At 39.6% G+C, this 22093-nt stretch overlaps 1 protein-coding gene across 1 annotated transcript in view; it reads left to right on the forward strand.

Annotated features, from left to right (window-relative positions):
* Positions 1 to 10712: 10712 nt before the first annotated feature.
* Positions 10713 to 22093, forward strand: part of LOC306855272 (uncharacterized protein) — a 390658-nt gene continuing 379277 nt past the window's right edge. The window contains exon 1 of the mRNA XM_079393837.1: positions 10713 to 10792. The gene's annotated coding sequence lies outside the window, so the exon portion shown is untranslated. The remainder of the gene's footprint in view (positions 10793 to 22093) is intronic.

Here is a 22093-nt window from a genome sequence, read left to right on the forward strand (position 1 = left end):
CATTTAACTGTGGAATATTAATCTTAATCAGTCCTTCTGATCAGATTAAAATTTTGGTTGGTGCTACCCAGCGACGAGTGAATTGGTTTGCATTCGCTGCCACACTATTAAAATTAAAACACAACTCCTCCCTCTTGGCACTGGGTAGCATATAAATCTGCAACAAGATCTAAGTTGTCACAAATAGAATTCACGTGTTAATTCATTTAAATATGGAAAGGCAGGTTCAGAGCTGATGCAATGCACAATCATTGTTTTTATGTTTCAAAGGACTATTTGTTTCATTTAGTCTTGCTGATCATTTTCATTGTTAAGACAATTGTGAAATCATTCTGTGGCCACATGGCAATTCTATGCTCTTGTATCTGGTTTAGCTGCAGCTATATGGAAAATAGCACAGTGTATCACCCAAGAGACAAACAAATTCAACATAGACACACACATGTAACTTAAATTGCAATGCAATTCCAGTATTACCGTTATTCTAATTTCACACAAGAGACACGGTCTAGCATGTATGTAGCATCTACAACCTTAAACCTAAGTGTTTCGTACACTTACAGTGAAGCAGTCATGTGTTTCATAAAGAATAAACTCAACTAGCCTATGTGCACATGTAGTAGCACAAACAACTATAATGTGTGTAACATGTGCACATTGTGTTTAGCACAATTACAAATTTGAAAATTCAAACAAGATCATTGAAACTGGGATGTTTACATATTAAAGTCATCGCTAGTAAGCTGCTAACCCACTAGCAAGTGAAGTCAACATCTGGAGGCCTTGCATGAGCAATGCAGTTACCTCACAAAGAGTTTTACATGAGGATGACTTGTTACATGTAAACAATTGATCTTCGCCTTTAGAAGGTGATATCCTATGTTTCAGAAAATAAGGTGGAGGTCTACCCCTTCCCTCTGTAGGTCTACCCCTTCCCTCCAACATTTCTCCTCTGTGTGGCCTGTTTTGAGACAGGAACTACAAAACCTGCTGTCTTCACCATACAGTTGTCTGCTGTGTTCTCCTGGAGTTTGAGGTTTTTTATGACTCCCTAATGCTTCCTTTACACCATGCATTCTTGTACATGACTCTGTGCTATTATGGTGTTGCATCACCTTAAGGACTGAAACTGGCACGCTATCTTGAGCAGTAGCACATGCTTTCTCTGAACTAAAAGTTCTAGATTTCCATCTGTTTTGTATCCTTGAACCCCAACACACTATCGTTCTGAACGTGTTTTCAGTTGGATCTACTCCATTTGACAACGCATTTTGGACTGGAGTGCCAGCATTGTTCTTTATGAGTTGTAATAACGGTTCGTCATCACGGCTTGCATTTTCTAGACCGGAATGTTCTTTGTATGTTACCCACAGACGTTCGGCGTATATTTCAACGGCTCGTTGCTGCCCTGTTTAATTTCTAGTATCCTGCCCCAATCCGCGCTTGGTGGTCCTCTCAAGTCTAGCAACGCCAGTTTTAATCTTTCATATATAGCCTCGTCAGATTCATTATTGTTTCGCTTGACTACGTCTCCAGATTTCATTTGAGGGGTTAATTTTGATCGGAGTTCTTCCGGAATGGTTAATAGTGCGATTTGCCATACGTCCCTCGTTTCTAATTTGTACACTGTGGCTTGTAACATCAGTGCTTCCCAGTAGGGTTGGAATGGCCCTCTTTTGGGCATCATTCCCACGATCTGCTTATGTTTTGAACACTCTTCACATGTTAGTGGGCGGCTAATCGTGGTTATTTCATCATTCGCGTTTGTCATGGTTTTGAGTACAGCAACTCTAGCTGACGCGGAGGGCTTTTCGCTGGGTTTAACGTTAGTTCTTGTTATAATCGGACTTCGCTGACTTTGTTCATGTCTCTGAACGGGAGCTCGGTTACGAGTTTCTCTCCGTGTTTCACTCTCTAATGTGGCTACATCATCATCGTCACTATCGCTGTTTTTATCAGGATCAAAAGTCTCATCCAGTGCTGCTTTCTTAACTGCGGCCACTGGAAATCCGACATTGTCGCAACATTCTTCAAGAGCAGATATATAATTACTGCCGGTTTGGAGTTTCTCCTGAAGCGCATCTATTTTTCTCGCCATGTTTTCACTTTTCCTTGCCCAACCTTGTCTTTCGTATGTAAACGCCTCGACCTGTGCTCTTAGCTTTTGCAATTCATCCGAACGCGCTTTCTCAATTTCTCTGAGACTCGCCATTATGCGCTCATTTTCGGCTAATGTTTCTAGGTCGTTTTTCCGAAGTAAGTAGACAATGGCAGCTGTTGTTTTTTTATCTTTTGATTTAGATGTCAATTTTTCTCCTGACAAAAACCAGGATATGATTTCATTGTTTTTCCACGTAAGGTTTAATCCTTTATCGTTTAAATGAAGAAGGATATTTTTTATATGCACAGCGTGAATTCCCATGATCTCCTGATCTGCACTGCTGCTGTACTGTCCCTGAAAAGCCATGTTTTCCAGCTAATTCTTTTGCCCACCGGATTTTTCGGCTCCGATCTAAACAGAGGGTATACCGACCCGTTCTAAAAATGTGTCTATATGTGAGATGCAAAAAGCTTTCCCTCAACACTCAACACAAAAATAAAATGAAGGAACTTACCGCAGCAGTTGCAGACAAGGAAGAAGAAGCTCAAACCTCATGTCCTCCGTCAGTGAGAATCAAACCGAAATTCGCGCTGGAAAGACGTCCTCGCTTGAGTAGGGAGATCACGGAGGCTGGTCACCACTTTGTAAGTTCCACCCATCCGGCCCAAAGAAGGTTTCCGGTGGTGGATGAAGGTTTCCTGCGTGTTCGGTCTTTCCAAATGTGCAAAGTTCTTCAATTTAAATTAAACTCTAATCTGACTCCATTTTATTATTTAATCTGACTCCATTTTATCATGACCTCGTATTTAGCTTGAAATACAAATTGATTGCTTGTCTATTTCTAATTTGTATTCTTCTGATATTTGATTATTCTAGTTAACTCTTGACTTTATATTTACTCGTTCATTCGGTTGCTCATGTCTTTAACAAGGATGCAACGTAATCTACTAGAGTCAATAATTACAGAGTAAAACAGAATAAGGTCAAATGTAACAATTTATTCTCAGTCAGGTAAATACTGTATGTATTTTCTCAATTCCACAGCAATTCAAAGAGATCAAATCATATCAATACAAAACATCGAATTCTCAAAGATAAATCTATGAGTAAAGAATGCAAACCTGACTTTATAGTAATACATAGTGTGAGCATTGAGACCCACACTACGGGCTTCTGGTTACAGAAATCGCCCTGATCCTTTTGCCAAATTTCCTTAAGTACTTCAGACCAGAATAAACATCCCCCAAACTGGAGACAGGAACTAACAATTGTAATTTGCAATTTAATCAAGTCGAGTTAGCACCTTTTTGGAACAGAAGGTAATTTGTATGAAAACCACTAGGAGCTGATCCACCCTCTACAGTATGCAAAATATCTCTGAACTCTTAGGATCCGTATTACCTTTTAGTTTACTTCTTATAAGAATGAGACCATTGTACCAGTCGCCCTGAGACAATTCATCATTCAAACATGACTGTAAATAACACTTGCATTAATGCAAAACATTAAATTTCTGCTATTGACCATTCTGAGTGAGCTGAGTGAAGGGAGAGATGGGTGATGGGAAGGAAGGGATGAAAAGGAGTTTATGCATATTTCAGAGAGGCTTTTTCCCGCATTTTCTCTCAGTGGGATGTGGAGACAGATGTCTGTATGTTAATGCACTGTGTGTGTGTTGTCCATCTCAGAAGTTCAAAGTGTCTGAGGTTCTGTAATCCTTACAGATCTTTACATTGATGGCACATTTGCATTATTCAAACAACTGACTCAAGTTTTTAATTCGCCACGGTCACATTTTTCCAGGATTTTGTCTGCAAGCATTTCTCTGGGTTTCCTTTGATTTCACCCTCTGCTCTGATTGATACCATTTCCAATATCAATCCTTATCATAGTGGAGCCATCTCTAAGATTTATAACATCTTGTTCACATATCATCCCTTGGCCTCTGACAGTCTTCTTCTTACATGGGCTAGGGATCTTAACATTGAGATAGAGACAGAGACCTGGCAGTTGGCTTTGAAACGTGTCTATACATCATTTGTTGCTCGTCACGGGGTTGTACAGTGCATAGTCCACTGGTCAAAATGTAAACTAGCTCGTATGTTCCGTGGCATTGATCCAAGTTGTGACAAATGTCATGTAGAACCAGCTAATTTAACGCACATGTTCTGGGGTCTCATGTATAAACCTCTCCGTAGATTTCATCCTAAAAGTGTACGTACGCACAAAAGCTCGATTTTGCATATGCACAAAAGTTTTCAGATTTTATAAAAGCATGCGTATGCCAGAACACCATTTCCATGCATATTCCCATCCATGTGACACCGTGTTAAAATAGTTCTCAGAAAAATAATTTAGAATAGACTTGATCTCATTAATTTCCACTGGCCAAATAATATATTAAAAAGATTCAAATTCAATTAATGCAGTTGTGCTGATAAGGTGAACATCTTTTAGCTACTTTTAGTGGAAAAATATAGGCCTATATTTATTGCAGTGTACAGTGGTATTTTTCATAATGTTGTGGAGATGCTTTCACACGACATCAACACCGCCGTACAGCTGCGGTTGTACAGTAAGCTATTGTCATTAGACATATTCAAACTGGAGAATGGTTGTTCTGTTGATTTGATATGTGTTTGGTTGTGCTTGTTTTATCCTGTGGATCATTAAGGAACTCTCTTGGATGATACTCCTTTGTTCTGCACCTTGTTTAACACACCAACCCGTGACAAGATAGCAGACCTTCAAATTGAGTTTAGTTTGGCGATGTTTTTCTTTTGTTTCGTTTCCTTTTTCCACCCCTGTCCCAGAATGGACCTGCCAGTCATCCAGATCCTATGCCTGGAGCAGTTGGACCATTTGCTGGAGGACTACACCAGGGACTTTCTCGATCTGGTGTGCCTTATCCACTTCCCGGACCGCTCGCTCTGTGTTTTCTATCACACCAGCCTGAGCGAGCGGTGTAAGGCACACCTGGAGAGTTTGATTGATTGCTTGCTTCTGTGGACAGGTTGTCTTTTAAACAGGTAACAAGCTGAGACTCCCTTTAAGAAAGTGATTCTAATCTCAATTCCTTACCTGTATAAAAGACACCTGGGAGCCAGAAATCTTGCTGATTGATAGGGGATCAAATACTTATTTGACTCATTAAAATGCAAATCAATTTATAACTTTTTTTGAAATGCGTTTTTCTGGATTTTTTTGTTGTTATTCTGTCTCTCACTGTTCAAATAAACCTACCATTAAAATTATAGATCATTTCTTTGTCAGTGAGCAAACGTACAAAATCAGCAGGGGATCAAATAATTTTTTGATTACAAAAATTAGTCTCTGATTTTTAATGTCCAGCCTATTTTGTGTTCATTTCAAGCCAGCCATATAGTTATTTTATTCGTTAAGCCATATTAACCGTTAACCGACAAGATTATGTTAAATTGCAATTAAATTCAATTTAAATTGATAGGTGGCTTGACCCGTTACAAATACCTAAATTAGTTTTCCAGGGATTAATTTTATAAACGCAAAAGCAGCATAAACAACATGAACATGAGGATTCACGCATCTGCAGCGCTTCTGCGAACGGAGAAAAACATAAGCTTTGTGTGCAAATGATCTTATTTAGTTGAAATGTGCAAAATACACATTTTATTCCACTGCTCAGGTGCTAATGGTATGAGCCATTCAGGGCTTTAGCCAGGGCTTTATAGTTACCGAGGTCCCAAAAAAAACACATTAAATAAAAAAATCATATAAAAAAATGCACGCCCTCTTGTGGCCTCAGGAGACAAGCCAAAACCTCCCCTCCCCTAACTGAAATTATGCCTTTTTAAATTTGAATAGTATTCAAATAATAATATTTAAATATTAAATTCGAATTTAGTTTTTCAGCCATTTTGACAGCCCTGATGTGTACATTTTAAGACATTTGAAGGCCATACAATAGAATAACAACTTAAAGCCTTGTCAGTGGGTAGCATATTATTTGTCAATACACAATCTTTGCTTTGAGTCTTTTCACTTTTCATATTTGTCAGGGAAATAAACCATTTTCTTAGACAAGTTACATTAAAGGCTAATGTTATATAAATTCACAATATTTGCACATTGATTATTAATCATATGCCTAATATATGATGAAAACAGGTTTGTTAATACTGTTTATTGTCCCCTCACTTTGAGTTACAAATGACATTAATCATATCAATATAGGGCTATTTTCCATTCAAAATGGTAAAATTAGACAAAAGTTTATGTTGCATTTCTTGATGATTTTTTGTCAGCTGTTTAACATTTCAATCATAAAACAAATGTCAAATATGATACGTTCGGCTACTTACATCTTATCTCGCTCTTTATGTCCATTATAAATATCTAAAAATTTACTTTATTGTCTTGTTTTCTGAAAAATTATCAATTTGACTGGTTTTTGCTAAAAACAAACAAAAATATCTGTTAATGGGCCAAGAAAAATAATCCTATTTAGCCTTTGAATTAAGATTATTTTCATTGCGGAAGTGCTGCTGACGATGATCTGAAAACATCAAGACAGCAGTATATTGTGACTAAAAACACATTATGAGGACAGTGTTGATATGAAGCATGCTCCTATTTAGCCTAATTAAGAGAATAGACATTTCCATGGGTCTCATAGGCTATTCTGATATATCTAGATACCACCTAAAATGTTTGCTTGTGCGTTATTTCATTCACAGCGCAAATGTGTGTAACAGTGGATTAAAGCCCCGCGTTTAAGCATGGGTGTAGAATACACAGGCGACGTGTCCCCCAGGCAAGTGTGTTCATGTAGAAGTAGAAAGGGCCAGTGTGAATACATCTACATTTATTCATATGCAAAACTAGACGATGTGAACATCATGGAGGCTAAACACTCTAATGCATTCATACCTCTCTCTGAATCACTGGAACCGGAGGAGCAACGAGAGACGACCCGTTAAAATGAGACGGAGAAGAAGAAAACCATTAAAAGAAGCGGAAGATCATGTTGTCCATTGCAATGACAAGACCGACGCGCTGGAGGCCAAACACATAAACGATTATAAAGGTAGGTTTGTAGAAAACGTATAGATGTTGTTGTGACTGGATTGCTGAAAGCTAATTATCCGTGATTAATCACTAGTGTTACGGCATCCTTCTCTAGCCTTAGGTGTCTGAGTCTGGCTGTGAACCAGGGTTTGTCATCGTTACACTGCCTCCAAAACTTTCTTCCGTCATGAAAAAATTCAGATCAGGATCGATTTTCTGTTTTCGCATCTGTAGCATGCATTTTCATAGGAAAGGATACGAAAAAACGCATGCGAAAATGACGGACTCAGTGTGAAAGTAGCTTTCCTATTGATTTCATTAAAAATCTGTGAAATTGTCCATTTTGAATATATTTATACTTTACATTTTTATTACTTTTGCTTTCATTTATCTTATTATTATCTTCTAAAAACGTTTTTTGCCATTGTATACATTTTTTTATAGGTATTTCATCAACTTTAAATATGCGCTTAATATTTACACTTAAGTACACATTTTTTTCATAACCTGAGAATTTTACATTTTAATCTAATTTAGATCTGGTATAAATCATTGCACCAAAACAGTTTTTTAAGACAAAATCTGACACTGTTTCATTAGCAGTTCTTAATATTTTTATCACATCATTGGACAACACATATCACCAATAGTTCAGCTTTTTTATTATGTCATAATAATTCAGCTCTTTTATTATATATCATAATAATTCAGCTCTTTTATTATATATCATAATAATTCACCTCTTTTATTATATATCACAATTCAGCTCTTTTATTGTATATCATAATTCAGTGCTTTTATTATATATCATAATTTATCAGCGCGCGAACAGGAATTTTATTTTGGTCTGGTGATGTGACGTCATAAGCCTGCGTCACGCTCCAGCATCAGAGCTGCAGAAAGGTTTGTGTTTTTAAATCATTTTGTTAATGTGCTTATCCATATAACTTACACCGTTCAATCAATTCACAAGCAGTGCAGAAAGAATTATTGAGGGCAACACTGCAATGCTTTATTCTGTTATGATATTTAATCTAATCCTGTATCGTGAATCTGTTTAGTGTGAATAAATTCAGTCCGAAACAGAGGCTGTTTCTCAATTCCATGAACGGACTTGCGTTCTCGTGGAGACCGGTCTTGCCAAGCTTCCTCGGAAGGACGCGAGAACACAGAACGCACACTTATGAGAATTGAGATGTACTGCGTTCTTGCTTAACTGCCCGCATAGTCTCAGCATAAGCAGCGGCCAATGAACAATGTTACACAATGTCATATTAAAACATTTCAATTGTATTGTGTTTTATTTTACAGCGTTATATGTTTTACTGTTAAGATTCATTTTAATATGCCAATAAAAATGCAGACTTTCTCCGGGTCTTATAACTTTATTAAAATTAACCAAAACAAAACGATAAATGTTTACTTTCAACTTGAAGAGCCGTTAAGTATTTGTGAGAGCGAGTTTAAAGCTTACAGGCTTCCGTACACCGGCTACCCACAGCGTTTTCTGGGCTTTCTAACGGCTCGATTCTCTCAAGTCTGCACTCGATGCATCCTCAGTTTCAAGAACATATCCGGGCACTTTCATGCATCCTCTGTACTTGCGTTCTTGAGCATTGGAACTGAACTTCGACGGTTAATGATGACGTAGAACGAGAACAAAAGGACGCAAGATCGCTGAAGAACGCATATTGAGAAACAGCCAGAGCTTTTCAGAAACTCAATTGATTCACAAAAATGATTCAGTGAATCGACTCTCTTGAATCACCGCGCGCGAGACACAGCTGCCCAAAACAACGAAAGTGTGATGATAACTTTTACAAACCTGCTTTTAGATCAAAGTGTGATATATAATAGAATTAAAAAGGAAATTAATTCCAAATATAAGTCATAACTATATACAAAATGTCTGTATAATGTGTTCTTTTATTTAATTGTAGTGCTACTGCGTGTTTTTAATCAAGTGATTTCATGTGATTAACTCTCACTTTGACTCCCTTACTAGTGCACTGACCACTGAACTAGTGAGCTGACCACTGAACTAGTGAGCTGACCACTGAACTAGTGACCTGAACACTGAACTAGTGACCTGAACACTGAACTAGTGAGCTGACCACTGAACTAGTGACCTGAACACTGAACTAGTGAGCTGACCACTGAACTAGTGACCTGAACACTGAACTAGTGAGCTGACCACTGAACTAGTGAGCTGACCACTGAACTAGTGCGCTGACCACTGAACTAGTGCGCTGACCACTGAACTAGTGCGCTGACCACTGAACTAGTGAGCTGACCACTGAACTAGTGCGCTGACCACTGAACTAGTGCGCTGACCACTGAACTAGTGAGCTGACCACTGAACTAGTGAGCTGACCACTGAACTAGTGCGCTGACCACTGAACTAGTGCGCTGACCACTGAACTAGTGCGCTGACCACTGAACTAGTGAGCTGACCACTGAACTAGTGATCTGACCACTGAACTAGTGATCTGACCACTGAACTAGTGAGCTGACCACTGAACTAGACCTGACCACTGAACTAGTGCGCTGAGCACTGAACTAGTGAGCTGACCACTGAACTAGTGCGCTGACCACTGAACTAGTGCGCTGACCACTGAACTAGTGCGCTGACCACTGAACTAGTGAGCTGACCACTGAACTAGTGATCTGACCACTGAACTAGTGATCTGACCACTGAACTAGTGAGCTGACCACTGAACTAGACCTGACCACTGAACTAGTGCGCTGAGCACTGAACTAGTGAGCTGACCACTGAACTAGTGCGCTGAGCACTGAACTAGTGAGCTGACCACTGAACTAGTGCGCTGAGCACTGAACTAGTGCGCTGACCACTGAACTAGTGAGCTGACCACTGAACTAGACCTGACCACTGAACTAGTGAGCTGACCACTGTGAGCTGACCACTGACCTAGACCTGATCATTGAACTAGTGCGCTGACCACTGAACTAGTGCGCTGACCACTGAACTAGACCTGACCACTGAACTAGTGAGCTGACCACTGAACTAGTGAGCTGACCACTGAACTAGACCTGACCACTGAACTAGTGAGCTGACCACTGAACTAGTGCGCTGACCACTGAACTAGTGCGCTGACCACTGAACTAGTGCGCTGACCACTGAACTAGTGAGCTGACCACTGAACTAGTGACCTGACCACTTAACTAGTGAGCTGACCACTGAACTAGTGCGCTGACCACTGAACTAGTGAGCTGACCACTGAACTAGTGCGCTGACCACTGAACTAGTGCGCTGACCACTGAACTAGTGAGCTGACCACTGAACTAGTGAGCTGACCACTGAACTAGTGCGCTGACCACTGAACTAGTGAGCTGACCACTGAACTAGACCTGACCACTGAACTAGTGCGCTGACCACTGAACTAGTGCGCTGACCACTGAACTAGTGAACTGACTGAGATGCATTCAGTATTTAATCTGCATTGTTGTTTTCTCTCATAATATTGAACAGGAAAGTGTTGAAACACACAGAAAAACTCCTGCTGAAGCGACTGAGATATATGTGACTCACGATTATTAAGATGATGTTTATTAAAGAGGAGAGTGAAGACATACAGATCGAAGAAACATTCACAATCAAACAAGAAGAGACTGAGGAACAAACAGGTTGGTTTTCATTCTCAAAGCCGAACGCACTCATTTGATCCTTATTAAAATGTCCAGCTCTACAGAAATGAATGATGTTTTTGAAGAATGTTGTAAAGACAGATGTAAATTAAAGCGTTGCTGGAGGACTAAATTCAGTCAAATACTTTAACAGTTTTGTTAATAATGTGTATAACCAGATGTATCCAATGAATGCAACACTTTCACTTACCTAATCTCAGGTGGATGTATTTAATGCGTAAATGAACAACTAGTTGAAGGCACAAAGGAATGCAGTGTCCTGTCTTTGATGGAAACATGCTTTCCTTAAATGCAGCTCTCACGAGCTCAGTAGGAGGAAAAAAAAAGACCCAACAGCGACCGGTTTCACATGTTGTTCCAAACATGTAAGACCTTTGTTTATCTTCGGAGCACAAATTAAGATATTTTTGTTGAAGTCAGAGAGCTATCGGAGCCTCCATAGATAGCAACGCAACTGAAATGTTCCAGAAACGTAGTAAATACATCGGTAAAACAGTCCATGTGACATCAGTGGCTCAACTTCAGTTTTGCGACGCTACGAGAATACTTTTTTTGTATGCAAAGAAAACAAGATTTCATAATTTACTCAACCATTCTTCTCCCCCAAGTTACGTCTTCCGTCATTTTGGAGAGTACCTAAAAACGTATTTGACGTAATCAGCGTTGTTTTCGTTCGGGGGGAAAGCGCGCGCATGTAATCTGCGTATTAACTGTTGTTTACGCTTAGGGGAAAGTGTGCGTTTTATTTTTGGTTTTGTGCCGGTATTGGTATATTTTGCATGCTAGTGATAGGAATCGATCCCTTGATGTGATTGGTTATTGCTTTGTGACTTAGCAAACCGAGGGCTGTTTCAAACGCATTTCTACGAGTGCCAATGGGAAACTACAGTTTTAAGGAGAAAATACTCAGCAATGATATTGAATAATGGATTGGGAAATGGTTTGTCTAAAAGCATATTAAAAACACCACACAGAGAAAAAAAACAACTTGATTTTCACTACAGGGGGACTTTAAGTAATTTTACTTGTCAAGTAAATGCATCCTGATTCAACACATTTTAGATATTTATACTAGAAAACAAGTTAGCCCAGAGAGGGCTCCTGTCTCCACGTCAAGCCCAGGGAGGACTGCTGTTCCCACGTCAAGCCCAGAGAGGACTGCTGTTCCCACGTCAAGCCCAGAGAGGGCTGCTGTTCCCACGTCAAGCCCAGGGAAGGCAGCTGTTCCAACGTCAAGCCCAGGGAGGTCTGCTGTTCCCTCATCTAGGCCAGAGAGGGCTCCAGCTCCTGAGTTTAGCCCAGGGAGGGCTGCTGTTCCCACATAAAGCCCAGGGAGAGCTGCTGTTCCCACGTCAAGCCCAGAGAGGGTTCCAGTCCCCGAATCCAGCCCCGAGAGGGCTCCTGCCCCCACGTCCAGCCCAGAGAGGGTTCCTGCCCCCACGTCAAGCCCAGAGAGGGCTCCTGTCTCCTTGTCAAGCCCAGGGAGGGCTGCTGTTTCCCTGTCAAGCCCAGAGAGGGCTCCAGTTCCTGAGTTTAGTCCCGAGAGGGCTCCTGTTCCTGAATTTAGCCCTGAGGTGGCTCCCAGAGAGGGCCCCTATTCCCACATTCAGCCCAGAGACTGCTGTTGTTTCCTACGTCTGACCCAGGGAGGGCCACAGTTCCCGAGTCTAGCCCAAGGAGGGCTCCTGTTCCCACGTCAGGCCCATAGAGGGCCTCAAAGACCATGATTTCTCTCAAGGGATTTTTTTTGGGGGTGGCTATAGGGTCCCTGCTCTAGTGGCCGGGCCGAGTGGCGAGGCAAAGGCCACAGAGGCTGCCCAGCCGTGGCTCCCTGGACTACCTGCTCTGCCATGGCTCCCTGCTCCGCCATGGGACCCTGAACTGCCTGATCTGCCATGGGTCCCGGAACGAATACCGCCCTGGAGGCCTTCCGTCCCGTGTAAGCCTGTCCCTAGGGGCCTCAAGAGCTGTAATGTCAGACCTGAGTTCCTGTATTTATTTTTCCTTCTATGCCCATATTTGGTTATCTTCCTGTTGGGACAATCACATTGACTCTATTGCGAAAAAGGCCCAGCAAGAGGCTGTATTTCCTCCACCAGCTAAGGAAGTTCAACCTGCCACAGGAGCTGCTGAAACAGTTCTTCTCTGCCATCATCGAGTCTGTCCTATGTTCATCTATAACTATAACTGTTTGGTTCAGCTACCAAAACAGACATCAGAAGGCTACAACGGATAGTCAGGACTGCTGAGAGGATAATTGGTGCCCCTCTGCTTAGCCTCCAAGAACTTTACACCTCCAGAGTGAAGAAAAAGGCTGGCGCTATAGATCACTGAGCACCAAAACAGCCAGACACAAGAACAGTTTCTTTCCCCAAGGCCATATCCCACCTGAACAACACATAACACACTCCAGTACTGCACATCTGTAAATAACTCTCAAACCTTCATCTGTACAAAGGTCTCATGTACATTCACTGTTCTGTCTATGGACATTTTTCTTTTTCTGTATATTTTTAGTTTACTATTGTTATTCATAATTATTGTCTATTCTCTTCATTATTAGTGTTTTTTATTACCTTAATTATTTGTTGTCTGCACTATGTTTGTACTTTCTGTACTGGACGCTCCTAACACCAAGACAAATTCCTTGTGTGTGCAAACACACTTGGCAATAAAGCTCTTTCTGGTTCCTCTCCTCATTATAGTTAATTAGTTTCCACATGTGTTTGATTATCCTCATTTTGTTCCTTGTTATTTAAACCCAGTGTTTTCCAGTGTCCTGTGTTTGGCATTGTATGTCTACCAGGGGCCCGTTTCAGAAAGGAGGTTAAGTGAAAACTCTGAGTATGTTAACCCTGAAATGAGGGAAACTCTGGGTTTTCCGTTTCAAAATGGGAGGTTTGTCAAACCCGAGAAAGCAGAGTAAGCCAAGCCCGTTTCTGAAAGAGAGGTAACTTATACTCAGAGTCTGAACCTAACTTGGTCGGGAGCAGGTTTTCTTCGGTAAACCCAGAGTTTCTTTCGGTCTCCTCCCCCTTCTAACTTGGTCGGGAGCAGGTTTTCTTCGGTAAACCCAGAGTTTCTTTCGGTCTCCTCCCCCTTTTTATAGTGTTAGCGAAGTTTAAATACCTTATTCATTCATTCACGCTTCAAAACTGATTTTCTTACAAAACTGAGTATTTTTGTCTTATTTCAAGTACAAAAAAAAAAATTCTTAATATGCATCTTATATATGAAAAATTGTCTATATTTAGTCTTTTTTCTGGGGGATTTTCCTTTTAAGTGCCTTTTACATAAAACAAGTAAAATTGTCCGCCATAGGGTAAGAAAAATAATCTTAATGCAAACGGAAACAAGAATACTTTTCATTTCTTACCCTATTGGAATATAATTAGCAAAAAAGAAAAATGCACTTTAAAACATCGGAGATGCAGAGCACATAAGTCCGCTGTATGCAGATTCTAAGGAAAGTGTGCATCCCTCTCACACCCATTTTGAGATTTTTTTCCTGGGCACAAATCCGTGAAAGAGGGGTTTCACAGGACTGTAAGTCAGTGGTATAAAAATTGGTTTAAATGAGGCTGATCTGATAAATGATGTTCACTTGATAACATCTTTCTGTGCCGTCTGGAAGTAACCCAATAATCCAAATTTCCTTCAGGACTTCCAGTGTGGAAGCTTGGATGCATTGGTGACAAGCATATCCCCACCATCGCCCCTTCTGAAAATTAAACTGATTACTTTATGGAATGGAAGGATGCCAGATGGAGGGGTAGTACAAGCCGTAACCACCACCACAGCTGTTAAATAAACACATTCTTCAAATTTTTTCTTCCTAATTCTTTATTTCCTAATACAAAAGCAAAAATTATTCTTTTTACTTTAGGATTTTTAGAAATCTTCCAATACTTGACCATCTCCTCTTCATCTGTCAGTGGTGTAGGTGCAGGTTCTCCCCCCTTTTTGGGAGCCTCTGCCTTCTTGCTGTCGACAAGTCAGTAGTTAATTTTATTACTGTAATTAAGAAATGTAACTTGGATTAGAGAATATTTAATTATGTGAAAAGAGTGTTAGACTATGTGGAAAAATCTGCAGCGCATTGAAATAGACATTGAATGATATTTAATGTCAAATGTTTGTAAAGTCATTCAGCCCACACCCATGAACCTTTCATGTTTAAAGCTTTACCTGGATTGAATTGTGTTTTTATACTTCATTTTTAGCTGCTGCCACGTTTGTTTCTTTTTTTGTCTTTTTCCGGGGGTTTTTTGTGGCCATGGGATACCATTAAAATGAATATTAGTTCAATAATTTACAGTTTTCACCTCTGATATTATAACAGTTATTAAGTTATAGACAGTTATTAAGAATTAAAGTTACGCACTGACGGATACACATGCTGACGTCTTTTTGGCGGGAGCTGTTGACATGGTGAATCGTAATTTCGGCGCTCCGCTGATCATGACTTTTCATAGTCGCGGTGCACGCACTAAACTCTGAGTCAACCTACTTAGAGTTGAGTAAACTAACACAATTCAGCTGTTCTGTAACCGAAATCTCTATGAGTTTCCCATCTCAGAGTAAGTCAACTCAGAGTTCAAGTTTAAACTCAGAGTTGGTTGAACCTCCTTATTGAAACGGGCCCCAGGTCTCCTGCTTTGTTCTATGTTTGTTTTCCCTTTGGTTTGGTCATTAAATGCTGTTTATTTAAGGTATTCTGCGTCTCCTCGCTCCTCCCTGCTGTGTGCAACGTGACAGCCTGAACCATTTTATATTTATATTACTAAAATTTTAAACATTTTACATACCTGACTTAAAATGTAGTCAATGACATATATATTGTTAGTTGTTCTCATTACAAAAATGTTCAATTTGTGCAAACTGTAATGTTTAAAAATAACATTTCAAATTAAATGAACGCATCAGTATGCTCATATTTCTACTGTTATGTCAGGATTCACATGTCGTTTTCCTTTCACATTTCTCTCTTTGATTTTTAGTTTAATTTCATTAATTTATTTTAGTAATGTTTTAGTGATTTGCTAAAAATCTAACTTTTGAAACATTTGACTTTCGTTTTAGGTCTGATAGAAAAGAACAAGGAGATTGAAGAACTCATTGAAGCAGGGGAGAAACATCAGGTCAAAACTGAAGAGATATCCTGGAGCTCCTCATTGAAAAACGACAATATATGTTTCACTTGCGCTCGCTGTGGAAAGAGTTTCTCATGCAAGCAGAATCTTGATCGTGGAGGGAAGCCGTATGCATGTGATGAGTGTGAGAAGATTTTCACAATAAAAAGAAACCGTACCAAACCCGTGAAATTTCAAACTGCAGAGAAGCCACACGTATGTGATCAATGTGGGAAGAGTTTCCAACATAAAGCAAACCTTGACAAACACATGAGGCTCCATGCTGGAGAAAGGCCACACGAATGTGACCAATGTGGGAGGAGTTTCCAATATTTAAGAAACCTTAACAAACACAAGAAAATCCACACTGGAGATAAACCATATGCATGTGATCAGTGCGGGAAGTGTTTCATACAAAAAGTTACTTTTAATGATCACATGTGGATCCACACAGGAGAAAAAAAGCACAAATGTGATCAATGTGGGAAGAGTTTCACGCAAAAAACAAACCTTAATGCACACATGAATGTCCACACTGGAGAGAAGCTGTTCACATGTGATCAATGTGGGAAGAGTTATACAAAAAAAACAAAACTTAATGCACACATGAAATTCCACACTGGAGCGAAGCTGTTCACATGTGATCAGTGCGGGAAGAGATTCTCATATAAAAGAAACCTTAAAGATCACATGACAATTCACACAGGAGTAAAACCATATGCATGTGATCAGTGCGGGAAGAGTTATACACAAAAAGGAGGCCTTAAAGAACACATGAAAATCCACACTGGAGAAAGGCCACACACATGTGATCAATGTGGGATGAGTTTCAGAAAATCGTGCGTTTTGAAAGTACATCTGCTTACTCATTCTAGAGAAACAATATATAGCTGTGATCAATGCGATAAAAAGTTTTTTAGGGCAAATGTCCTGAAGAGACACCTAAACATTCATACAAAGGAGAAGCCTTATGTGTGCTCTTTATGTGGAAATAGTTTTCGTCTGATGGATACTTTAAAACAACACCAGAAAAGACACAGCGCTGTGAAGGATCATGTTTGCTCTGAGTGTGGGAAGGCTTTTTTTACAGATATTGCACTGAAATGGCACAGGAAACTTCACACGAGAGAAACACCGTACAAGTGTTCACACTGCGACAAGAGCTTCAAACGCTCAGATTATCTGAGAATACATGAGAAGATCCACACTGGAGAGAAGCTGTTCACATGTGATCAATGTGGGAAGAGTTTCATACAAAAAGTTACTTTTAATGATCACATGTGGATCCACACAGGAGAAAAAAAGCACAAATGTGATCAATGTGGGAAGAGTTTCACGCAAAAAACAAACCTTAATGCACACATGAATGTCCACACTGGAGAGAAGCTGTTCACATGTGATCAATGTGGGAAGAGTTATACAAAAAAAACAAAACTTAATGCACACATGAATGTCCACACTGGAGAGAAGCTGTTCACATGTGATCAGTGCGGGAAGAGATTCTCATATAAAAGAAACCTTAAAGATCACATGACAATTCACACAGGAGTAAAACCATATGCATGTGATCAGTGCGGGAAGAGTTATACACAAACAGGAAGCCTTAAAGAACACATGAAAATCCACACTGGAGAAAGGCCACACACATGTGATCAATGTGGGATGAGTTTCAGAAAATCGTGCGCTTTGAAAGTACATCTGCTTACTCATTCTAGAGAAATGCTATATAGCTGTGATCAATGCGATAAAACGTTTTTTAGGGAAAATGTCCTGAAGAGACACCTAAACATTCATACAAAGGAGAAGCCTTATGTGTGCTCTTTATGTGGAAATAGTTTTCGTCTGATGGATACTTTAAAACAACACCAGAAAAGACACAGCGCTGTGAAGGATCATGTTTGCTCTGAGTGTGGGAAGGCTTTTTTTACAGCTAATGCACTGAAATGGCACAGGAAACTTCACACGAGAGAAACACCGTACAAGTGTTCACACTGTGACAAGAGCTTCAAACGCTCAGATTATCTGAGAATACATGAGAAGATCCACACTGGAGAGAAGCTGTTCACATGTGATCAATGTGGGAAGAGTTTCACTCATTCTTCTACTCTAACCAGTCATAAAAAAAATGCATGTCTGAAATTAGAGTAATTACAGAGTAGTAGTTCGAGTTAAATGATAACTGATTAATCGAAGCTTATTAAACAAATAATGAACAGATCGAGTGTTTTTTTAATTAATCGTTTTATTGTTCTACTCTTTATCATTCATAACAGTTTTCATATCCCACCTGAACAACACATAACACACATCAGTATTGCACATCTGTAAATAACTCAAACCTTCTTCTGTAAATAGCACATATGCACATTCACAGTTCTGTCAATGGACATTTGTCCTTTTTCTGTATATTTTTTATTACTATTCTCTCTAATATTACTGTTTTATTACCTTAATTTGATGTATGTCCTGAACTATGTTTGTACTTTCTGTACTGGAAACTCCTCTAAAACTAAGATAAATTGCTTGTGTGTGTAAAGATAAATAAGATGTTATGTTTCCAGTATGTGCTGTATATGGAGAGCACGAATATGAATTACTTTGAGGTTATTAATAATATGCTTATGAAGTTTGTTTGCAAAGAAATGGTTGATGTCAAGGAGATGCATTTTGCACTTGTTGAATACATTACATGCAGAATGGACCTTCTTTTCAAAATAAAGTCATGAGGTGTTAGTCATATTTGCTATGAAGTGTATGGTTTTGACACCTACATTTGTAAAAATGGAGAAGTAGTTATTTTGTATTTGAACTGTTAACCCTGCCATGAGTAGTATCTGGGTGAAAGGTCTCTGCCAGCTCGAGGAACTGAAACCAACCCAGACAGCGAGGGGAGACAGAGGACAAGTGCAGAAATGATGCAGGTGGATGGAAGACTATAAAAGGCTGAAGGCAACGATGGACGTGGCCAGCAAGTTGCGTGGTGAAGACATATCGTTTGTTATTTGCTTATGAGTTACTGTATTTTTGAATAAAACGAAGCCATTGTGTTGGTGATTCGTTAAGCTTTTGAATCAGTCTCTGAGTAATTAATTCTTAAATAACTAGTTATCAGAACCTAAATAAATCCGTACATAGAGTTTCAAGTGGTCAAAACTTGACTGAATTAGCACGGACACCGGGAACAGAGGGGTGAAGCTACATCTAATATCCATTCAACGAAGAGGTGAGTATAGAATGGTCTATTATGAATTTATCAGGAGAAATATGGATACGATTATTGGATTTTAATTCCCTGTACCGGTATAAAAATACTACACCACACACACTATTTCTGTCTTAGTGCGTCTACAATATTACAATATGTGGCTGATTGAACAATTTTATTTAAACCTCCGCACTTGTAAATTTAAAGTGAATCCCTAATTGAGATTTAAATCTGAGTTTGGACATATGAGAGCAAAAGGATTAAAGTTTAGTTTAGTTTAGTTTAGTTTATTTATTTATATAGCACTACTAAAAGAACCCCCAGGGTTACCCACAGTGCTTTACATAAGAAACAAACAACTAAAACAACTTCACACACATATAAACATATAAACAATCTGACAATCATATAGTTTAACTCCCATAAGCCACCCCAAAGTGAGCTTTTAGAAGTTTCTTAAATGTTGACAGAGATTTAGCAGATCTGATATGTAGCGGCAACTCATTCCACAATCTCGGCCCCATTACTGAGAAAGCTCTATCGCCTTTTTGATGACGAATTGTCCTAGGCACTACCAGAAGTTTATAATTTTCTGAGCGCAAGGCTCTAGGGGGGTTATAAGGTGTCAAAAGGTTTGTGAGGTACACCGGTGCCTGGTTGTTTAATGATTTATATACAAAAATTAAAATTTTGTATTTGACTCTAAAACACACAGGAAGCCAGTGCAGGTTTGCAAGTACCGGGGAAATGGAGTCAAATTTCTTTACCCTTTTTAGAAGCCTCGCCGCCGCATTCTGGACTGATTGTAATCGAGCCAAGGATGCAGCGGAGATGCCCCCATACAGCGAATTGCAAAAATCAAGACGTGATAAAACAAACATATGAATAACTCTTTCGAAGTCGGCATTTGACAAGAAATTTTTGGTTTTAGCTATGAGACGCAAATTATAAAAGCAAGCACGTACCACAGAATTTATTTGTTTTTCCATTTTTAAATTATTATCGATTTGAAAACCTAAATCTCTTACCGATGTTTTAAAATATGGTGCTAACGGGCTTACGTCTAAAACGTTTAAGCCGAGGTGACACAACAGCATGCTTAAAATCAAATGGACACAGTCCTGTACATAAACTTTTGTTAATCAAGTGCAATATACTCTGCGATACACAATCGAAAGCCTGTTTAAGCAATCGACTAGGCATCATATCGTTTACACAAGAGGTACTTTTCAGGTTTTGAACAATCGTTTTTTAATATGGATATATTAATAGGCTGGAACTCGCTCCACTCTGCACAGCAGGCAGGGGAATCTGATGGGTCCATTTCAACTGTCGGAATCTGGAGACGTTGGTCAGCGATCTTCTGACTAAAAAAATTAAAAAATGTATCACAGGAGATCGATGAGGACTTATGGTGCATATTATTTGGTGGATTTATAACCGCATTTATAGTAGAGAACAGTACTTTCGGATTACTGGCCTCAGCCCTAATAAGATTAGAAAGGTAGGTATTTTTTGCTTCCCTTACAGCTTTCTGAAACTTGAATAAAGAATCTCTAAGTACTTCATAATGGATTTGAAGTTTATTCTTTTTCCATCTTCTCTCCGCCTGCCTACATAGTCTTCTGAGGGAGCGAGTGGATTCATTTAACCAGGGATTTCCTTTTAATTTTTGCTTTCTTAATCTTAGTGGGGCAATACAGTCCAATGTGTCTACACAAGTTGACCTTAACAAAGTCCAATGCTCATCCACGCCTAGATGTGATAGCGGCGATTCAAGCATCACAGGCTTACAATTTGTTTTAAACCACAGAGAGAAATCTGCACTTGTTTTTGTACTTATTTTCCTTGACCAGCACAACGACTTGTCCAAAAGAGCAAGTTGGCTGTCAATAGAAGTCTTAAAAATAATAGGCATATGATCTGAAAAATTTGTCTCACAGACCTCTACATCTTCAATTTGTAAATTATGAGTTAAAACTAGGTCTAACAAATGGCCCAATTTATGAGTAGGGCTCTTTACCCATTGCACCAAATCAAACGATTCAATCAAATTAGCAAATTCATATGAAAGATTATCCTTTCCACAACATACATGCACATTAAAATCTCCCAAGAGCATAAAACGATCATACTTTGTGAACAATTCACTCAAAAGGTCAGAAAATTCCTTGACAAACATTATATTAGGTTTCGGGGGCCGATAAATTACACAAACTGTCACCGGATTTGTAGCCACGATTTGAAAAAGTTGCAATTCAAAAGTTTTAAAGGGTCCCATTTGAAGTAACTGACATTGAATGTTTTTGTTGTATATAGTCATTAGTCCTCCCCCACGACCCGAAGGGCGAGGAGAGTTAATAAATAAATATCCCTCTGGCAAAAGTTCAGAAATCGGTGAAGAATCTCCTACCTTAAGCCAGGTTTCCGATATGCAAAAAACGTCCAATTTATTCGTCCCAATGAAATCATTCAAGATGAAAGTTTTATTTCCCACTGAACGAGCGTTTACCAAAGAAAACTTGGTTGGTATTTGTTCCTTAATGGAGGGATCCACGTAGCGCAAACAACGGAGGTTCCTGGGATCCACACCTCTCCCCTGCAAACGCCCTGGCGCGAACCTTCGTACTGCTCCATAGGCGTTGGGTATAATCGGGTGGATCCATCCACACGGTCTCTCCAGGACAAGCCGGGTAAACAACCCGGTCACAGGAACAACCCGGCGCAGTGTAGTCACCCGCCGCGTCCAACTCCGATGTGCTTCAAAGAATTTCTTTAGTTTAACAGCGGCGCCTCCACGGCATCCTCTTTTCCGGCGACGTTTTTTCCGCAGAGGATTGTTAGGAAGGCGCCATAGTTCGCTGGGAATATTTGCCAACACAGGAGGCGGGGAATGATCTGAACTTGAATAATCAATCATTTGCGCTTCATCTGCAGTTGATT

The sequence above is a fragment of the Barbus barbus genome, assembly GCF_936440315.1.
Source record: "Barbus barbus genome assembly, chromosome: 3".
Lineage (NCBI taxonomy): Eukaryota > Metazoa > Chordata > Actinopteri > Cypriniformes > Cyprinidae > Barbus > Barbus barbus.